General features: G+C 37.1%; 1 protein-coding gene across 1 annotated transcript in view; it reads right to left on the reverse strand.

Moving 5' to 3' along the window:
* RSPO3 (R-spondin 3) overlaps window positions 1-21,901 on the reverse strand; it is a 93,732-nt gene that overhangs the window by 1,783 nt on the left and 70,048 nt on the right. The window lies entirely within an intron of this gene.

The following is a 21,901-nucleotide window of genomic DNA, read 5'->3' on the forward strand; positions in this document are numbered from 1 at the left end:
TAATGTGTATATGTTATCTGACTCCTATAAGAGGTTCTATTTTGTTTTCAAAATTTTCCAAGTAGCAGTTACCTATTTGCATTCTGTCCCAAAGAAAGGCAATGTCAAAGAGGTTAAAACTACTGCACAGTTGCACTCATCTCACACGCTAGCGAAGTAATGTTCAAAATTCTCCAAGCCATGCTTCAACAGTACGTGAACCATGAACTTCCAGATGTTCAAGCTGGATTTAGAAAGGGCACAGATCAAATTGCCAGCATCCGTTGGATCATTGAAAAAGCAAGAAAGTTCCAGGAAAAACATCTACTTTTGCTTTATTGACTACGCCAAAGCCTTTGACTGTGTAGATCACAACAAATCGTGGAAAATTCTTCAAGAGATGGGAATACCAGACCACCTGACCTGCCTCCTGAGAAATCTGTATCCAAGTCAAGAAGCAACAGTTAAAACCAGACATGGAACAACAGACTGGTTCCAAATTGGGAAAGGAGTGCGTCAAAGCTGTATATTGTCACCCTGTTTATTGAACTCATATGCAGAGTACATCATGAGAAATGCTGGGCTGGATGAAGCACAAGCTGGAGTCAAGATTGCCAGGAGAAATATCAATAACCTCAGATATGCAGATGACACCACCCTTATGGCAGAAAGTGAAGAACTAAAGAGCCTCTTGGTGAAAGTGAAAAAGAAGAGTGAAAAAGTTGGCTTAAAACTCAACATTCAGAAAACTAAGATGATGACATCTAGTCCCATCACTTCATGGCAGATAGATGGGGAAACAATGGAAACAGAGAGAGACTTTATTTTGGGGGGCTCCAAAATCACTGCAGATGCTGAGTGCAGCCACGAACTTAAAAGACGCTTGCTCCTTGGAAGAAAAGTTATGACCAACCTAGACAGCATATTAAAAAGCAGAGACATTTCTTGCCAACAAAGGTCCATCTAGTCAAAGCTATGGTTTTTCCAGTAGTCATGTATGGATGTGAGAGTTGGACTATAAAGAAATGTTTGACTATGACTATGACTTAATAACCCTATGGTATTAGCCATGAGGGCAGGAACTTTCTCTCTCTCAACCAAATGAGTAGATGTTTATTGAAGTATACTGGATTCCATGAGAATCTTGACCTTGAACAGGGTTTGAAGCACAGATTTATTCAGATACACAGTGTGAAACATTTTAAAAAGTGGAATCAATACAACTTTAAAGGTTTTGATGCAGGAAGCATAGTGAAAGAAAGACTGGGGCCAGGACGAAGAAATGAATTTCATTCTATTGGCCTTGGGTAACTGTCGGCAGTTTTAGGAGAGAGTAATTCCATCAGTGGGCTTCCCAGGTGGTGTTAGTGGTAAAGAACCCACCTGCCAATGCAGGAGACATAAGAGAAGCAGGTTTGATCTCTGGGTCAGAATGATCCCCTGAGGATGGCATGGCAACCCACTCCAGTATTCTTGCCTGGAGAACCCCATGGACAGAGGAGCCTGTCAGGCTATGGTCCACAGGGTCACAAAGAGTCAGACAAGACTGAAATGACTTAGCATGCAATTTGATCAAAGTGCATGAGTCTGGCACCACATTAGATGAATTGTTTTTAAATTTCAAATTAGTATATTAGCTATATTTTATTATTATGTTAACATTTTACACATACAACCTACATTGTAAAGTAATTTTGGGGGCATGGTTTAGCAATCTCCATTAACACACATATCCCAGCGAAAAATTACTGATTCAAATCGATACAGTAAGTGAAAACTAAGAACCAAGTATACCTGGGTGTGGAAGAAATTCTGATTGGGTGTATCCCTACATACTGAGTCATGCAGAATCTGAAATTAGTTTCAGTCTACAAAAAGTCATTTTGAACAAAAGTATTTTCGAGAAATTATTTGCATGGGAGAACCAAAATATTTTCACATCCTGAAATAGGCTGCAAATATTGAATTCAGTGGTTTGGCTTTCCTTTTCTTGAGCTCTGGTTATGGAATTCTAGGAACCAACATTATTAATACTGTATATGTATGCTCAGCCAACACAGTCTCCTTCGATTTTATGCCACAGCTAGCTTTGTCTGAGACTATATTTATAAAGTCTTCCAGTTATGTTGTGAAAACTTGCCTGTTGGGCTCAACATAAAAATCTCCAAAGTTTGGACTTTAAAAGGAGAGTAAACAAAAATAAGAATTCAGACCACGTAAATCAAATATCATGCAAATTATTTGGGATATGTAGAGAACAAAAAATATTAGAGTTGACTATTACGTCTAGGGCTGACTAGTCGTATAAAGATTCATGAATTTCACCATTCTTTTCACTTAAGAGACTATTGCTGGATTGATAAGATTTCTATAGAAGAAATTCAGGGTGTTTTCCTTTTTTTCATGTTGGCTTTACACATTTTCAGTGCTGATATGAACTTGGTAACTAAGAGAAAACTGAAAAGCTAATTTATTGTCTTGCATGTGTACTATAATTTTCATAAATCTGTACAAACTGAAAGAGAGAGATGCTGGTTTTTGTGGTATGTGGTTGATTTTCCAAAGAACATGGCTGAAAAGGTTAGATTACATAATATTTCCATTTGAAGAGCATTTTGGAAGTGTTCAAGTTCATCTCTAAAAATATCATCAGTGAAAATCATTCCAAAGTTCCATAAAAACTACTGACCCTAAACAAAATGTTATTTTTATGGAAATCATCCAAAAGTTCAGTGTTTGACATTGTTCTCTTGATGATGGTCCAACATTTTACAGCTGTGATCCCAACCATAAAAAATATATAGTTTCTTTCTTGGTCATGGATTGATTTATATGTTTGCTAGCTACATGTGACAACATATTCAACTTACAGTGCATTTCTGCTTATTAGAAAACTGATATGATTGTTTCTTAACACAGGCAGAAACATTCTTGGAAGTGGCTTGAAACCAGTATTAGAGTTTTATTATCCAAGGAATAACTATTTAGTCTGGGTGGTGAGTGAAAGGGGAGGCTCTACTAAAGTAACAGGAAACTAGCATGTTGTACGTTGTTGTTGCCTAACAGAGGGCTCTTGCACAATAGAAAAATGAGATTATTATTTTTTACAGGCCATGTGTTAGTGGTTGGAAATGCTAACTATCCTTTTGCATAAGTAATATGTTTTCCTCTTGTCCAAGAAATAAAAATGCAGAAGAGTGTCTCTAGTCCATTAAAAATCACATGCAATTTGGGAAACCCTGTCAGGTTTTCATTAAAGCGGATTTCTTTTTCTATGCTGCTGACTTTTCATTGATGTGGGCAGGAGTTATTTTATACATTTTTTGGTGATTTTGCAAACTATGCATTCCAGCTATCAGAGTCTTACATATACATTTGTGCTTTGTCATTCACTGATTATGTGTGTGCATGCACCCACGTGCACCAGAATTGGGTTGTAGAGTGCTCCAATGATTAAAAGAATCTTCATCATGCTTCCATGTCCCAGCTATGAGGGCGGGGTTTGGATAGAAACCATCAAAAAGAAATTAGTCCTAGCAAAGAAGTGTAACGTTTAAGAACATTAAACACTACATTAGTCAGAAAAACATGGTGTTCAAATTCTAGATCTGCCACCAGCTAGTTGTGTGACTTTTGATAAGTTGGTATCTCTTGGGATTAATTGTCTGATATTTAGAATGGGGATAATCATTACCACTTGCTGAACTTTTTAAGGGTGCTTGTAAAGCACTTAGCATAGTACATGGTACATACTAATCATGGGAGAAATGAAGGCTACTGTTATTAACTCATTACACAAACAGTAATTAAGCCTCTATCCCTGCCAAGGAGTGTGTTAAAACCGGGAGATACAAGTGAGATATGGAGACAGATACAATAAATAAAGCCGCACACTAATGCACAAATAGTAGCGTGCACAAGATCTATTGGTTGCAGAACAAGGAAAGCATTGAACTCTGCCAATGGAGACCGAAAAAGACTCCCCGGACGGGGTGATGTTTAAGCTGAGCTTTAAAGAATTAATGAGAGTCCGCCAGGCTGATGAGGGAAAAAGGGCACAGCAGGCAGTGAACAATATGTCAATGGCATGAAGGCATGCAAGGACATGGTGAATCTGGGGAACTGAAGTAGACTTCCTTGGTTTGATCAGAGCCTATATATAGTGCATTACCCAGAGAAGCTGGAACGACAGACAGGACTCGATTGCCATTTTGGGAGTTTGTTCTGAGGACCAGTGGTACTGAAAACTGGAGAAGGGCAAGTGTCAGAATCTGAGAGCAAAGCAGAATTTGGGTGTTTCTGTGACTAGTTTAGAAAAGGCGATTTTCTATTTCAGAAACTTCTAAAAGTAATAAGAATCCATAAAGTGAGTATGGTGATGACTGGTATCATCACCATACCATTTGAGCCTTGACTTTGAAGAGTAGCTAAAATTTAGCCTAGATCTCTGTGAAGACCATATAGCCACATATTATTCAATGTTTGTTGCAAATCATAATTCAGTAGGCCAGTGACATTTTTGAGATTCTGAAGTTATTTTCTATAAATACAATACTGGAATGGGTTTCCATGCCCTCCTCCAGGAGATCTGCCCAACCCAAGGATCGAACCCCAGGTCTCCTGCATTGCAGGTGGATTCTTTACCGTCTGAGACACCAGGGAAGTCCATGAATACAATAGCGTATTGTCACTTATGTAAAGATCTCCTAGGGCCTTCTGCAAACCGGGTTTCCAAGCACAGATGACTTTGAAAAATAGATTCCTAGTGCCACTCCTGGAGATTATGAGTCAGTAGTTTTATGATGTGCCCAGGAATTAACAACATGTTCATTCCCAGTTGATTCTTCTGTGCAGCTACATTTAAGAACCATAACTAGAGATCAAAAGAAGTCCAATGTTCTCAAACATGTGCTTTCAAAAAGTTTATTTCATGTCACAGCATTGATAATTTAATTTCTTATACTTTCCCATGGATATCCGGTATGTTTTTTTGACTTACTGTAGCTATTGATTTTTAAGTCAAGTTTTCTAATTAGGTACATTTGGAACAGGCACCTATATACAAGATAAAAATTAGTTGCAGATTGTCTTTTTAAAATATGTTTAAAAAGAAGTATGAACTGAAAAGTAAATACATTAAAAAAGAACAAAATAAGTGGTCTTGAATAGTATTTCCTAAATTGTGTATTACATACTTTAAGTTCCAAGTAAAAATAAAAACCACAGAAAATGCTGTTATATTTTTAAATGTAATAGGGTTATTAATGAAAGAATCGTTCTCGTTAGAATCACGAATAGAATTTGTTTATTGAGAATTACTCAAATTAGGAATATCAGTTCACAATTTTCAGGGTGTTTAGAAATATCTGTGTATAGATCGTCATAAAAGCTGCTTCTTGGTGAATTTCTTGCAAGGTACCACTAAGGGGAGCTATTGAGCTTTAAGTAGCTCAACTTCCAAGACTAAGTTTTCTCAGAAAGCTAAAAATGTATCCCACACTCTATGAACTGAGGACTAAATATCACAGAATCTACGATCAAGCCAGTTAAATGAGTATCTCATCAAAAGTACGAAATTCATTGTTAGGTAGTTCTCTTAATTTGGTATGGAAGGAAATTCATTTGAGAAGCCAAGACTTGATACTTTTAAAAGAGCGCAAATGATGTGAAAAAGGAGTTAATCTGATGATTTTTGGACCTAGAGTTGAACCTGAATTTCATATATAGAGGATGAAAATTCTAATTTTTTCCTTTTTTGTGAAGACATCACTGAAGAAATTTCGCAAAGGAGGGGAAATTGCTACAGTATGACTTCTTCAGCAAATATGATCTATTGTGTAAATACATATTTAAAGGTCTTTAAATTGTGGGCTATATAAACACAGGACAGCTTGACCTAGTGGTGCAGAACAGAGCTGAAAGTCAGCAAGGCTAAATTCTTTCTCAGCTATATTTTTACCAAGTAGAACTGACTTGAGAAATGCATTAAAACCTTTTGGATTTTTGTTGTTTAACAGAACAGAAATACTTATTTCCTTTCTATTATTTTAACCTAGGAATTTATTTCAAATACAGTGCAAATATGGTATAATGGATACTTAAAATAGGCAGATGATGTCTCCAAATGGAAATTTAAGCTACTTGTTTTATCTACTCTGTATAGTTGATCCTTGAACAACACAGGTTTGAACTGCACAAATTGACTTATACATGGATATTTTTCAACAATAATACTACAGTACTACAGCTTCTGGTTGGTTAAATCCCCAGATGCAGGGGAACCACAGATATGGAGGGTGACTATAAATTATACTTGGATTAACCCTCTGGAGTTGTATAATGGTCAACCATTGTTTAACACATGAATTAGTTCAATTGTATTTCCATTTAATTTCCAAGATGCTTCTGAGTAATTATTTACAGAAAAATAATTTGATGTATCATTACATACTCTGCTAAATGCTGTAATTTGAGAAATTATCTTGAGCCCATTTTTTGCAAAGATATTAAGACTGAAACAACATTTTGGCTACCAAATGAAAAGGGTTAATATAAGAGGTGTTCATCCATTGTTAATGGAAGAAAATGAAGAGAAACTAGAGAGCCTCTTGATGAGAGTGAAAGAAGAGAGTGAAAAAAATGGCTTGGAACTCAACATTCAAAAAACTAAGATGATGGCATCCATCATTTTGTGGCAAATAGAAGAGAAAAAGTGGAAGCAGTGACATATTTTTTTTCTTGGGCTCCAAAATCACTGCAGATAGTGACTGCAGTCGTGAAATTGAAAGACATTTGCTCCTTGGAAGGGAATCTAAGATGAACCTAGATAGCATCTTAGAAAGCAGAGACATCACTTTGCCAACGAAGGTCTGTCTGCCACAGCTATGGTTTTTGCAGTAGTCATGTACAGATGTGAGAGTTGGACCATAAAGCTGAGCGCCAAAGAACTGATGCTTTTGAACCATGGTGCTAAAGAAGACTTGAGAGTCCCTTGGACCACAAGGAGATCAAACCAGTCCATCCTAAAGGAAATCAGTCCTGAATATTCATCGGAAGGACTGATGCTGCAATCCTTTGGCCACCTGATGTGAAGAGCTGACTCACTGGAAAAGACCCTGATGCTGGGAAAGATTGAAGGCAAAAGGAGAAGCGGGTGGCAGAGGATGAGATAGATAGCATCAGTAACTCAATGGACATGAATTTGAGCAAACTCTGGGAGATAGAGGAGGGCAGAAGAGCCTGGTGTGCTGCAGTTCATGGGTTCAGAAAGAGTCGGGCATGACGTCATGACTAAACAACAACAACAAATCTATTTATGCCCCATTCTTTTGGGGATTCTGAAACAAGACTGTCCTGACTATAAGGTACTGAGTGTAAATTTTCAGAGGTTAAAGAAGATAAACCCAAGCTTCCTACCATGGCACCCAGCACACTTATCCTCTGTGACCGGGCCCCTGCTTATGCAGTCATCAACTTTGAAGTCCTCATCCTGCTCTTGCCAGTCACCCCTGCACATCACTCACCATAACCCACAATGCTTACAAATCCTACTGATGCATTTCCCTAGAATGCATTCTCTAGTATCCCTGGATCTAACTCAGACTTAAGTGCTTACATGTCACACCTTCAGAAAAATCTTCCCCATTCTTGTAATCTTTTCCTCTGCTGGATTAATTAATTATGTCTCTCCTCTCTTTGCTCCTTAAACTCCCAATTAGTAATCCTATTGTAATAATCAAGATGAAGTTGACTTAGGCTGTCTATTTTTAGAAATACATTTTGCCACTCTTTCTACTTTTTGCCTATCTATTCGCCATGAAGTGATGGGACCGGATGCCATGATCTTCGTTTTTTAAATGTTGAGTTTTAAGCCACCTATTTCACTCTCCTTTTTCACCTTCATCAAGGGGCTCTTTAGTTCCTCTTCACTTTCTGCCGTTAGAGTAGTATCATCTACACGTCTGAAGTTGTTGATATTTCTCCTGGCAATCTTGGTTCCAGCTTGTGATTCATCCAGTCGGCATTTCACACAATACACTCTGCATATAAGTTAAATAAGCAGAGTGACAATATACAGCCTTGATGTACTCCTTTCCCAATTCTGAACCAGTCTGTTGTTCCATGTCTGGTTTTAACTGTTGCTTCTTGACCTGCATATAGGTTTCACAGGAGGCAGGTAAGGTGCTTTGATATTCCCATCTCTTGAAGAATTTTCCACTGTTTGTTGGGATCAACACAGTCAAAGACTTTAGCGTAGTCAATGAAACAGAAGTGGATGTTTTTCTGCAAGTCCCTTGCTTTTTCTAAAAGACCCTGATCCTGGGAAAGACTGAGGGCAGGAGGAGAAGGGGGCAACAGAGGATGGCATCAGTGACTCAATGGACATGAAAACTGTCAAACTCTGGGAGATAGTGAAGGACAGGGAAGCCTGGTATTCTGCAGTCCACAGTGTCTCAAAGAGTTGAACACCAGTGAGCAACTAAACAAAAACAATAACAATTTTTAGAAATAGTAAGAGTAATAATTATAGATGACTACAATTTAATGAACATGTCCAAGTGCCAGCCATACTCCTAAGAGCAAGTACTGTGTCTATAAGTTCTGTTATCACCTCCATGGAGAGATGAGGAAAAACATCTTTTCAGATGAGGAAAAAGATGAGGAAAACCACTGTGCTTCTCTGCCTTCACATTCTATTTTGACAGAGCACAATGTGACATGACATCCTTGTATTCTTATTTTATTTACACTGAAACTGATGAGGACAAAGAAACAAAAAAAGAAAATACAGTGTCCAGGTGTGAGCTAACACAAGAAAACACAGAGGTGCTGTAAAGATGAGAACATACTTCCTTGACCTCTTGAAATTCCAGTTTCCTGAGCACCCAGTTGCTCTTCAGAACCTAAGAGTACTTTGCAGTAGATGCTTTGTGTCAGCACGTTCATTTACACCGTGCGTTACAGGCTTCTGTTTTATTGCTACAAGTCAATTTTCATTATTTGCACCCCTCTCACGATCATTTAGAGGTGACGTATTGTATACATGTAATTTGGAAATCATTTATGTATTTCATCATTCATATGTAACTTAGAAACTTCATTTGACCTTTAAAACTACTATTACACTTTTAACATTCTGATAGAATTCAGCAGAAATTTTTATATTTAGCTACCATTTAATATCAGATAAAGAGGAAGAAAAACTGTATGAATTCAAATTTCAAAATCCCACGGAGGTTTGAAGGCAGTTCTATTATCAATAACTTCATTTCATGGCAGATATCATAAATAGTAATATTAACAACTTTTTAGAATCTATATATTCATAATATCTTAGCATGATGAACTTGCTTTTGCCAAAGCAAGTATGTTTCTTATTGATTGTTGTTAATAGGTCTTCATGGATTTTTTTCTCTCCTTCAGTTGTTTAAGTAGTTTCATTACTCATTGAAGATATAGGGTCTGAAATTTTGAATTCTGGCTCCATGTCCCAACTGAACTTTTCTTATGCCTTTCTCCCAAGGTAACTCCAGTCTATCAAAGTGCTTCTGCTGCCCAGAATACTACCCTGTAGAATTTTTGCACTCAAAAGGGGCATTAACTTAGAGTCCAAAAGGGCCTGTTAAAGATATTGAATAGTGCATATTACGATGCCCTCTTGTTGTAAGTCATCAGTATTAAAAATAGTTTAAAAGTACAAGGAGAAAAAAGAACCCTCAAATGTGTTACTATTTGCAATACACACAATTTACCCACTATAAAAGTAAAGTGTATCCTGTATTTTATTTTACAATCTTTAAACAATATAACAGCATTACAATTTATATTATATAGCTATTTTAAATTTAATATTCTTTTATGTGGGCTGATTTCTTTTGAATCAACTACCCTTGTTTGAAAGTTCATTTGAAATTAGTAATTTCATTGTATTTTTTTTTTTTTTAGTGCAAAATTTCTTAACTTGACTTTGAAATTCTACCCAGCACATTAGGTTAGATTACAAAATTCTTGAAAACTAAATCATGTACAATTTATGTGTCAGAAGTTTCTTGATCTAAGCATGTTTGCATAGTGTGTTTAGAACGAGATCTTGGGTCTTATACAATTTTATCTATTGGATAAGCACGTAAACATTCCGATTTTCATTTGCTGTCAAAGAATGTGTTGGTAAATTTCAGCTTTAAATCAATTAAATTTGGTTCATTACTTCTACCATGAAATTCACGACTAGTTTGTAAAATTACTATTACGGCTCTCCTTAGAAAAAATTGACTCTGGATATGAGTTTTGGATTGTTTAACATACTGTTTGTGAATTTATGAGCATATGTGTATATTGCTTATCTTCAGAAATTTAGATAGTGATGTGGCTAGTACCGTTATTTCAAAACCTGTTGAAGCTTGCCTTGTAGCACTGTCAAGAGTCCTCCCTGAAATTTTCAGTTGAGATCCTTCTTCTGAAAGTACTAATGACTATCTCAGGGATGAAGTGATGTGTCTCTCCTGGTTGCAGCGCTCATTCTCTGCCTTGCTTCCCTCAGGGCCCACCCTCAACTCGTGGTGGCTGCTAGATAGCCTACCACCTCATACAGCAAGGTAGAGAATATATGTGAGTCTATGGAATGTTTTCATCAATTTTTGTTCATATCATCCTTAAAAACAATCGAGTGCAGCCATTTAAATATGAAAAAAACACCCAGTAGAATAGCCTCTTAGAAAACTCCTACCATATACATATTGCCAAACTTGAAGTATGTAAGATAGTATTACAGATAGGATTTCTTGCAAAACTATTTTAGAGCAGAACACACAATTATCACCCAGACTATATTTTGAGTGATTCCTTTAAGAAGTATGAACAATTAATTCTTTAACACTTCATGATACTTAATTAAAATTTTTTTCACTTTTGTGATAAATTAGTTTTCTTAATTTGTGTCAATTAAAATTTTAAACATAACAGTTTTAATAAGTTACTAGTTAACAATAAGTTGAAAATAAGTGTAGAGCGCTTAGAAAATCTGAGCCTTAAAAATGTTTTTTCCTAGTGAATTTTCATTTTCTTGCTCTAAATCTTTCTGAGTTGACAATCATGTTATCTCAGTCCCCACAAAACATGTTAAAGTAACAATTAAAAATGCTTCAATATGTTGACTTACCCAATTCATTTACCTTAGAAGATCAGAAACCTCAGTTATATCAACATTTGATTCTGAAAATTAACACTTGATATTTTAAACTGTTTTACATCCTTGCATATTCCTCTCGAGAGGGAACACAGTGATAGCGCATTTTTGCGTAGAGCTTAGGATAACACTGGTATTTGAATTTTCTTTTTTTTCTTCAGCTAGGTGTGTAGGCTCACAGTTCAGTTTTTCATACTTGAAATACAGGTTCTGAAATCTTTTTATGGTAAATATCCACCAAATGCTTTTTTTTTTTTTTTAAGAGAATCTCTAAGCCAAGAGCACTGTCTTCATCTTTGATGAAATATAACTTTCCAATTAACAGGAAAGTCCTCCACTTCAAAAGGCTGAACAGAATGCTACTTGAAAATTCATTCCAGCTGGTTAAATTAAAGAACTGAAATAAATCCAAAGAAAGAATATTCTCTTGGCATTTATCATTTGATTCTCATTTGGATAAATTTCCATTTGCTCCAAGAACTTGTCTCGTCTCAGAATTTTGTTCTTCTGAGACAAAAAAAGAAGTGTTGATAGGCATGTACTGTACTTCCTCCCTTACCCGGACTGTCTACACGGTTGCACTGACAGTTGGAGATGGCCTCATACTTGGTGACACATTTGCAGTGATTGATTATACAAGATGTTGATATTATTCTAGTCTCTTTCATCATTTTATGTACCAGCTGACTGTGCTGTCTAATTCTCATTCTACCACATCCCACTCTTTCCTTCCTTTGAAGCTTTTTACTGCTCTATGGGGGAAAAAATGTAACTCTAATCCAGAATTACATCACAGGGGGAAAAGCAACTACCAAGTGTCTCATTTAGCATGTGCTACTCCACATTTTTAGTAAAGATGTCACACTCTTTTATAGTCATAATTTACTCTTTTCAGAAATGTATTGATTACTTACGTAAAGCTCATTTTTTAATACACCTTCAGTACATCCTCAAATATTTTCACTTTTCTTTTTTGTTATAGACTTGATGCTAAACTCTTGACTTCTTAACTAGCTTGGAAAACATAGAAAATCCCATGTAGCCTTTACTATATTAAAATGTGTAAGAAATAAATTTTCTTCATTCATGCAAATAAGATCATATGGGGCATATTTCAGCTTTAGTAGATAACACAAGCTGTTTCAGTTCTTTTTCTCTCACTGTTGGCACAAAGATCTGTTTTTGATTAGAAATACTTTTCACATTCATTTTCATAACCAACAAGATAGCACCTTGTAATTATTTCATCAACAGTGGTTACATATACTTGAATGGAATACAAACAATTTAATTTCTTTAAGTTTTTAGCAGTTGAGTATTCACTCATCTAGAAATATCAGTCCAATAATTAAGCGAGATTGGAGACCTGGGTTTGCTCACTGCATTGGGAAGATCCCCTGGAGAAGGACATGGCAACCCACTCCAGTATTCTTGCCTAGAGAATCTCATGGACAGGGGAACCTGACGGGCTACAGTTGGACATGACTGGACAACTAACTCACTCACTCACAGTAATATTTTACCGCATCTCACTTTACAGTTTTTCGTGGTGCTTCCTTTTTCACTGTACTGATGCATGTTAGGGTGGAAAGAGTCAGGAGGGTGGACACATGTGCAACAAATGTGTGCGTATGTTTTTGTATATGTATGAATTTATATGCACATATTTATTTATAGGTCCTTTTCCACTACAGATGGAAAAGTTCTATCTTTCGGGTGGATTTAAAAATACCAATTCAAGACAGAAAGCCTGTTTTCCAATTTAATTTTCAGTAAGTCTAAAAGGGGATTTAGCCAATTAAAAGAGTCCTTCAGAAACTCAAACCTTTAAAATTAAGAGACTCTGCTAGATTATACGTGACTTTTTTTTTTTATCAAACATTTTCCATATGTTAAATTAAACTTAAATTAACTTGCACCCTTTCTTTTTTTCTTTGAAAACTTTCAAAATGTTTTAGGGAAAATAGAATATGGTGCCCTTATATGCATCTGATTAATGCAGGAAAATTTAAAGAATTATATTCATTCTTCAAATACTCTTTTACACGTGGACTTTCTCTCCTAATGTTGGCGTTATCATGAGAAGCCCAATTTCCCTCTTCTTTCTTCATGACTAACTAGTTCATTTCCTTCCATTGTTTTGATCGGGTTTCTAAGTGTACATTATATGTATTTTATATATATATATATATAATCTAATGAATTCTGACCTATATATTTCTAGGCCCTTTTGTAATACAACATGATGATATTGAATTATATTTCTATTTTTTGTAAAAGTAGTTATATTTTGTGTGTATATATATATATTTCTATTTTTGTAGTAGTAATAACTGAAAATATGATGGACTTATCTTGTAGAAACTCAACCTTAAATCTGCTTCCCTATAAAAATATTTGAAAAGAAAATACAAGTCACAGAATGGGTTATTTTGGGTGGGGTGGGTAATGTTGGGGTTTCCAGTAGTGGGTTCCTAATTCATTTGCATAATTCTGTGCACAGAGAACCTGGAGGCATAGGGAGGCCTCCATACCTGGGTACACAGGTAAGCGCTGCTACCATTGCTCTGAAGAATGTGGTAGTTTGCCTTGCTCTTTGTCGCAAGCCTCCTGTGCACAGTAGTGACTCAATACATATTTGTTGAAAAACTAAGTGAAAATATGAATGATGCTCTTTTTTTCTTGATTTAATGCCTGTCATTCTATTGAGGGAGAGATGGGGAAGGGCAGGCATGCACAGAGATACTTTTGGTGTTATTCTCACACACGCAAGCATGCTGTGAGTGAGTGAATGAAGTCACTCAGTCGTGTCCGACTCTTTGTGACCCCATGGACTGTAAGCCTGCCAGGCTCCTCCGTCCATGGGATTTTCCAGGCAAGAATACTGGAGTGGGTTGCCATTTCCTTCTCCAAAGCATGCTGTGATTACCCAATATTTTGAACAACTTGTCTTAATGAATGACATTTTGGAGTCCTCTGCCAGTTAGGGGCTTCCCTGGTAGCTTAGTCAGGAAAGAATCCGCTTGCAGTACAGGAGACTTGGGTTTGATCCCTGGGTCGGGAAGATCCCCTGGAGAAGCAAATGGCAAATCATTCTAGAATCCTTGCCTGGAAAATTCCATGGACAGAGGAGCCTGGCAGGCTGCGGCTCATGAGGTCCCAAAGAGTCAGGCATGACTAAGTGACTAACCCTGTCACTTTACTGCCAGTTAGCCACTTCCATTTCAGTATTGGTTTCAAGTGAGAACAACCCACTCCAGAGAGCTACATCATGGTTGCAGGGAACTGATTTTGATTTGTCATGCTCTAAAAGATCATCTTTGGGACCAAACTGATGATTAATAACTGCGGTATCCACAAGGCTGCTTCAGAAGAGACCTTAGAAGTCCAGGGTGCACAGAGAGATTACAGAGGATCCGACTGTCTTCTACTGTGAGGAGGAACTTAAATTCCAGAACAGTTTTAGGGATTTGAAGGCTCTAAGGTTTCACTGAAACTCGGAATGTGGACCAACTCTCAGCCCCAAACTTGGAAACAGGGCCTAACAAAAATGTTTTCTGAGGCTGGAGAATAAGAGGTGGTTAGGGAGAGAGACAGAGAGGGGAAACAGAGGAGGAAGCGAAGGGAACTGACTGTGAAAAGTTGAAAGATGGCAAAATAAGTTTTTTCTTCAAATTATCTTCTATAGCAGGCATAAATGATGTGTTATTTGGTGGAGATGGGAATGTAGTCTTCTTCTAAAATAATGAAAAATGACCCTGGCTTATCTTGGCCCAGTCTTGGGCCCAATCTTTTGACCTGGTACTACACAGTTGCAGAAGCTTGATTTCCTCTTGAGTTTTGAATGACTGTGGTTCTTGTTGTAATCCACCAAATTCTGCATTCAGTGGAATTCCACTGTAATAAAGGGCCATTTGACAATACGATGATACTGTCAACTGAGGAGGGTGTAGCAAGGGCAGCAAATGGCAAGTGTAATGCAATTAACCAGAGAAAGTCCTGGAAAGACTTAAGCCAAATGAACTGCAAATGAAAGAAACCGTGACAGTTTCTGAAGGAACGAACGCCCTCTTCCTCAATCTCCACGAAAATGAATATTTATTGTTTAATTGAGTATTTAAGAATCAAATAAGAAGGTCTTGGAAATAAAAAGGCTGAATGAAATAGCAAAAAAAAAATGTTTTAAAGGAATAAACAGTTTTTAATATCTCATGTTTTGTTTTTTTATTTTCTGAGAAAAATCTTCTTGTATCCCTGAAGACCACTTGAAAGTATAAAGGGAAAACGTGACTAATGATTGATATAAAACTTTGTCTTATCTCCAGGGGATTTTTAGGAAAAAGGATAGTGGTCAGGAGGTGATTGAAAATGCTAGGAATATGGACTTCCCTGGTGGTCCAGTGATGAGTTTGCCTGCTGATGCTGGGGACACAGGTTCAATCCTTGCTCTGGGAAGTTTCCACATGCTGTGGGGCAGCTAAGCCCATGCATTGCAACTGCTGAAGCCTGAGTGCCTAAAGCCTGTGTGTCGCAACAAGAGAAGCCACTTCAATGAGAAATATGAGCCCTGCAACTGGAGAGTAGCCCCTGCTCACCGCAGCTAGAGAAAGCCTGCATACAGCAAAGAAGACCCAGCACAGCGAAATATTATTATAACAATAAATATTAATAATGATATTAATAAGTATTAATGATGTTAATAAAATATTAAAACTAATTTTTAAAATGCTGAGGAGTCAAAATATTTAAGGAAGGCAGGAGTAAGGCTGGCAGATTTGTCTCTGCTGGGCTAGGGCCTGGAGGGACAGGAAGGAGAATCCTTCCTTTCCCATCACATCCTTTTGCTGTTGTTTCGTCACTAAGATGTGTCCGACTCTTTTGTGACCCTATGGACTGTAGCCCGCCAGGCTCCTTATTCCATGGGATTCTCCAGGCAAGAATAGTGAGTCGGTTGCCATTTCCTTCTCCAGGGGATCTTCCCAGTCCAGGGACTGAATCCATGTCTTCCGCACTGGCAGGGAGATTCTTTACTGCTGAGCCACCAGGGAAGCCCTGGGCGTCCTTAATCAAGTACATTTTTGGATCCTGCAAACTTCATCAGCCCTTTTAGCTCCAGAAGCCTTGAGGAGTGAAGCACAAAAGGCTGTCTTGTGGGCAGCTTTCCCTGAGTATGAACAGGTCTGGGTGTGGGTGATGATTCTGTCCTAACAGAAAACAATACCAGTGATTTCTAAAAATCAGCAAATATTTCAGAGCTCATCAAATGCTCTAATAGATGATTTTCCCTATTGCTTACAACACACAACAACTACTTGTGTTCTTTAGGTATGCTGATATATTTAACATTTTTGATTCACACCTGGATTAATCACATATTTTACTGTACTAGTTGTTAAGTGTTTTGAAATTCACTCCTTGCCTATAGACATCCTTCAAGATACATTTCAAAGGCTGCTTTGTCCATGAAGTCTTCCCTAGTTATTCTCCAGAAGGTGAGCAGGGATGCAGCAAAGTCTAGCTTGTATGACCTTGGACTTTGAAGTTAGACAGACCCTAGCCTGATTCCCTGCCAAACCATTTAGTCATTGTCTATGCTTGGGGGATGTTACTTAGACTCTCAAGACCTCATTTAAAAATATGTATGAGCTTAAAAATATGTGTGGTATTAAATTAAATGTCAAAGATGTGAAATGGGTGTCAGAAAATGTGAATTTTGTATTTGGCTATGTTCCTTAGCAGCTATGGGACCTTAAGTGAAGCACTTTCTGCAATTTAGTTGCCTCATTTATAAACATGAACAGATAATTCCTCTTTTTCTCACTAGTTGGGATAGATGTGAGGAACAAGTACTTAGAAAATTGAAAAAAATTATCATTATATACGTTATTTATGGTTATAAAGTTATAAGTCCTAAAATATTATGATGATGGTGGTGGTGCTCTCTATGAAAATACGAAACAGTGGAGTAAACCAAGTCACCTTTGAAAATAGAAAAGCTCTAATATGACTAAAATCAAACTTCAGGGGCACTTACTTTTTTAAGACTTTTGGTGGATGTCCTTAACCCACTCAAGTCCATGTTGTTGTTCAGTCGTTCAGTTGTGTGTGACTCTTTGCGACCCCACGCATGGCAGTACATCAGGCTTCCCTGTCTTTCACTATCTCCTGGAGTTTGCTCAAATTTATGTCCATTGAGTCAGTGATGCCATCCAACCATCTCATTCTCTGTCACCCCCTTCTCCTGCCCTCAATCTTTCCGAGCATCACTGTCTTTTCCAATGAGTCAGCTCTTTGCATCAGATAGCCACAGTATTGGAGTTTCAGCTTCAGCATCAGTCCTTCCAATGAATATTCAGGACTGATTTCCTTTAGGATTGACTGGTTGGATCTCCCTGCTGTCCAGGGAACTCTCAAGAGTCTTATCCATCATCACAGTTCAAAAGCATCAATTCTTTGGCACTCATCTTTACGGTCCAATTCTCACATCTGTACATGACTACTGGAAAAACCATAGCTTTGACTATATTGACCTTGTCAGTGAAGTGATGTCTCTGCTTTTTAATATGCTGTCTAGGACTATGACTCAAGTCCATGTGCTTTAGTAAAATTAAAAAAAAAAATCTTACTTCTTATATGTCTCTCAACCTTGTTACAGTCTCTTCATTCTCATTTAGTTCAAGCTTCTTACCATCTCTAGAGTATAATTTTGTACAACTAGGGACATTGCATTTTTTTTTTTTTCGCTTTCAGATGTTTCCTACCTTGCTGTCAGGTTACCTTCTTATAGCATAGAGGGCTGCTCTGCCCTTCTCGTTGGTCTCTTGTTTTTTTTAATCTCCCTGGTTCCTGTACTTCCAAAGTTGGGAGTATATGGTTTAGAAGGTCCTTCAGAATCTGACCCCAGTCTGTTTTATAGAGTGTCATTTTTTCCCCCCCATTCGCCTTTGATTTAGCTGAAACCACATGTGTCATGATTATCTGATCACATCATATTCTTTCTTGCTTTTGTGCCTTCGATGCTGGTCCTTAATAGAAAGCTTCTTTAGCTAGAAAAATTCTACTTGTTCTTCAAGAACCAATTATACTTTATCTCCTCTGTTTCCAGAACACCCAACCCATCTGTCTATTTTACCATTATTTGTTTACAACCAGCTCTCACAAGAAATTGTAAACTCTCAAGTAAGTCTCATACAGATTTATGTATCCTCCTTGTCATTTTCGCTTCTTGACCTAGGATGGTTTCTGGAACACAGTAGTTACTCAACTCATAAAGTCAAATGAAAGGATGAATAGGCAGTGTTCAGTGACAGAATCCTGCAAAGCTGGGCAAGCAGTAATACCGCAAAACTTAATCAACAGAAGAGTCTGACAATTCCAGTCATGAAAACAAATTTTCTTATAGGACATCAAGCTTATTTTTCAGACTTACTTTGCTTTTGTCACAATGATACTGCTTTGTCAGTTTCTTTACGTTGTGTTTGGTAAAGGAATCTTTGTTTTTGGTGATGGTGTGATCCTATAAATAAAACTGTTCTATATGAGGAATGGCATCATCATGTCACTTCAGCTGGAAGCAAGGCTTACTCATGGTACCGTTACATCCAGCTTTCAATTTTCTAGGCTTCAGTTTGTCCTCTGATTGATATGCACAACACATGCATGATGAGTTAGAGATGATGGATTTAGTCACATTTTCTACAGTCTGTTTATGAGAAGGATTAACTTCTTTTTTAAGTCAGTGAGGATAGTCAGAGGGGACACATAGAGTAATGAAAGAACTGGACAGACGGCTGAATCTGTCAACAATTTCTTATGGAGGAAATCATCACAGTGAGTCTTCACTTCATAAAAAGGAGCAATGCCAGTTAATGTTTGGTCCTTGGCTTGGTAATCATTTATCCAGGGCCCCTTCAGAGAGCATTATGTAAATTGGTGGGGGGGGGGCTTCAAATTTATAAGTAGCATGGCTTGTTTTGTTGGAACAGCTCAGTGGAAAGCAGAAAAAGAGCCTCCCAAAGCTGTCCGTGTCCTAATGCTGGAGACTATGAATATGCTGCTTTACAAGGTAGATGGAATTAAGGTTGCTATTCAGGAGACTTTGAGATGAATAGAATATCTGGGGTTATCCAGGTAAGTGTAGTCTAATTTCACGAGTCCTTGTGTATGCATGTTCAGTTGCTTCAGTCATGTCTGACTCTTCATGACCCCGAGGATTGTAGCCTGCCAGTCTTCACTGTCCATGGGATTCTCCAGGCAAGAATACTAGAGTGGGTTACCATGCCCTTCTCCAGGGGACCTTCCCAACCCAGGGATTGAACCTGGATCTCCTGCTTTGCAGGTGGATTCTTTGCTGCTGAGCCACTGGGGAAGGCCTCATGAGTCCTTAAAAGAACTTAAAAGGAAGAGGCAGAAGACAGAGTCAAGAGATATGGTTAAAGACTCAACCTGCCATTTGTGGCTTTGTAGATGGAGGAAGAGGCCATGAGTCAAGAAATGTGGGCAATCTATACAAGCTGGGAAAGACAAGAAAATGAATTCTCCCTTAGCACTTCTAGAAAGAGATACTGCCCCTTGGACACCCTGATTTTAAACTGATTAGGCATGTACTGGTCTTCTGACATAAGAGAATTGTAAGATGATAACTTTGTGTTGTTTAAGACACTAAATTTTGGCAGTGATAGAAAACTAATATGAGCCCAAACTTTGTAATGATTTTCTTATATTTCAGCTCATAAATATATGCCAAAATGGTTTTGAAGGCCATTGTTTTGCTATTTAAATGCTCTAGGAAACTTGAATGGATCATCTTGGTTCTGAATAACATCTCGCTTGTCTACACAGACTTTTAGAACATAAGCACCATACGTTTCATTCTGGCAACTTTCTTTCTGGACATTTGGAGAAACTGAATTTACTGATGATCAAGTGAAAAATAGTAGATCAAAAGCAGCCAAATGTCAGAAATACTAATCTCTAATATTTATCCAGTTCTTGTGAGAACCAAAAGTTTGCTTCTCCTGAAAACGATCTGATGAATTTTAAGACAAAGTTGTAAAACAAGATGGGTCCTTTCCATCTTATTTTTACATGTATGGTGAATACATTTTCTGCATCAATTTGTGAACAAGGATTCCTATTAAGCAGAAAATCATCTGGAATATATCATCTGCAAGACCAGCTTTAAGAGAAATGAAAGAATGTAAAAACAGGGAGATTCTTTAAGAATGAAATTATGCCTTCCTCCAAGCACCCACACGAGTGTGGTTATAGAGCTTCAGGGAATTTATTCCAATGTTTTCTGAACTCACAGTGTTCATTGCTTTACTTCTTCCTATCAGAACCTCCTGAGGTCAGAAAGTTTTGCCCTTTTCAGAGACTTTTTTCAGCCAGTGAAGGCTTCTGAGCTAACCAGAAATCAAAATGGGATGCTGCATTATGTCAGAACTGCATGTTTAGTCTGCTTTCTTAGAAATAATCAAGAAAAGTTAGATGTGAAAAGTCACAGATGTTCCTTTCCCAGCAATATTTTCATACTTTTGAAGCATACTATGAAAAAATTTAGTTGCAATCTAGAACAATATCTATTTTGCATATCTACATATTTTATTGATTTATATAAGTTAACTAAAGACAAATATATTTTGGAAATGTCTAAGATTATAGAATAATATGATTATATCATATATAATATGTGATGCAAGGCAATAAATGTTGTTTCATGTTGATGTTGACCCTTAACCCAGCATGTCTTTCTTTGAAAATTCATAGGAAATAGATATTCTACTGTTTATTCTGACTTACGTGAAGTGTTAGTCACTTAGTCATGTCCGACTCTTTGTGACCCCATGGACTCTAGCCCACCAGGCTCTTCTGTCCATGAAATTTTCTAGGCAAGAATACTGGAGTGGGTAGTCATTCTCTTCTCCAAGGGATCTTCCTGATCCAGGGATTGAACCTGGGTCTCCTGTATTGTAGACAGATTCTTTACCGTTTGAGCCACCAGGGAAGCCTATTCTGACTTACAGTTGAGCATATTTATAGCATAGAGAATATTTTTCATTTATTAGACTTCCAATCATTTTAGGAAAGTCTTTGAAGAGGTACCTAAAAACTAAGTTGCCCAAAATTTAATCATGTTACTTGTCTTTCATTTTTATTATTATGTGAGAAAACAGGGCTCAAATTTAAGCTGCCTTAAGACATATATTCTGTTTTGAGTTTAGTAACTAAGCATGTGTATATATCTTAGAGAATCTCAAAGAGTTTTTGTAACATTTAAAGTTGTTGTTCAAAAAAAAAAATAAAATAAAGTTGTTGTTCAACCCAAATTCTACAAAATGTCACTACTTGTCGACTTAATGTATAATCTACTGTTTAAAAATACATAGAGTGAAATAAAATTAGTTAACATTTCAATATTTGAATTAAAGATAACTATAGACTCTTTCACAGAATGTAAAGTCCTAGAGAAACAGTTAGGTAAATACCTATTAATATTCTATGAATGCCAGATTCATTAAACATGTCATTCTATTTCAGAAATGAGTCAAAGGACTGTAACCCACAGTATGAGGCTAATACTAGTGAAATAAAACTTATTATTCTACTCAATCATTGAAAAAAACTCAGCAAAACCCCAAGAAACAAAAACAAAACTTTAAGACCACTATTTGGCTGTCTCTCACTCCTTTCCCTGGACACCCATTAAATAATTGACTTTTGAGGAAAAACAAACAC

Source organism: Capra hircus, chromosome 9 (assembly GCF_001704415.2).
Source record: "Capra hircus breed San Clemente chromosome 9, ASM170441v1, whole genome shotgun sequence".
NCBI classification, from domain to species: Eukaryota; Metazoa; Chordata; class Mammalia; order Artiodactyla; family Bovidae; genus Capra; species Capra hircus.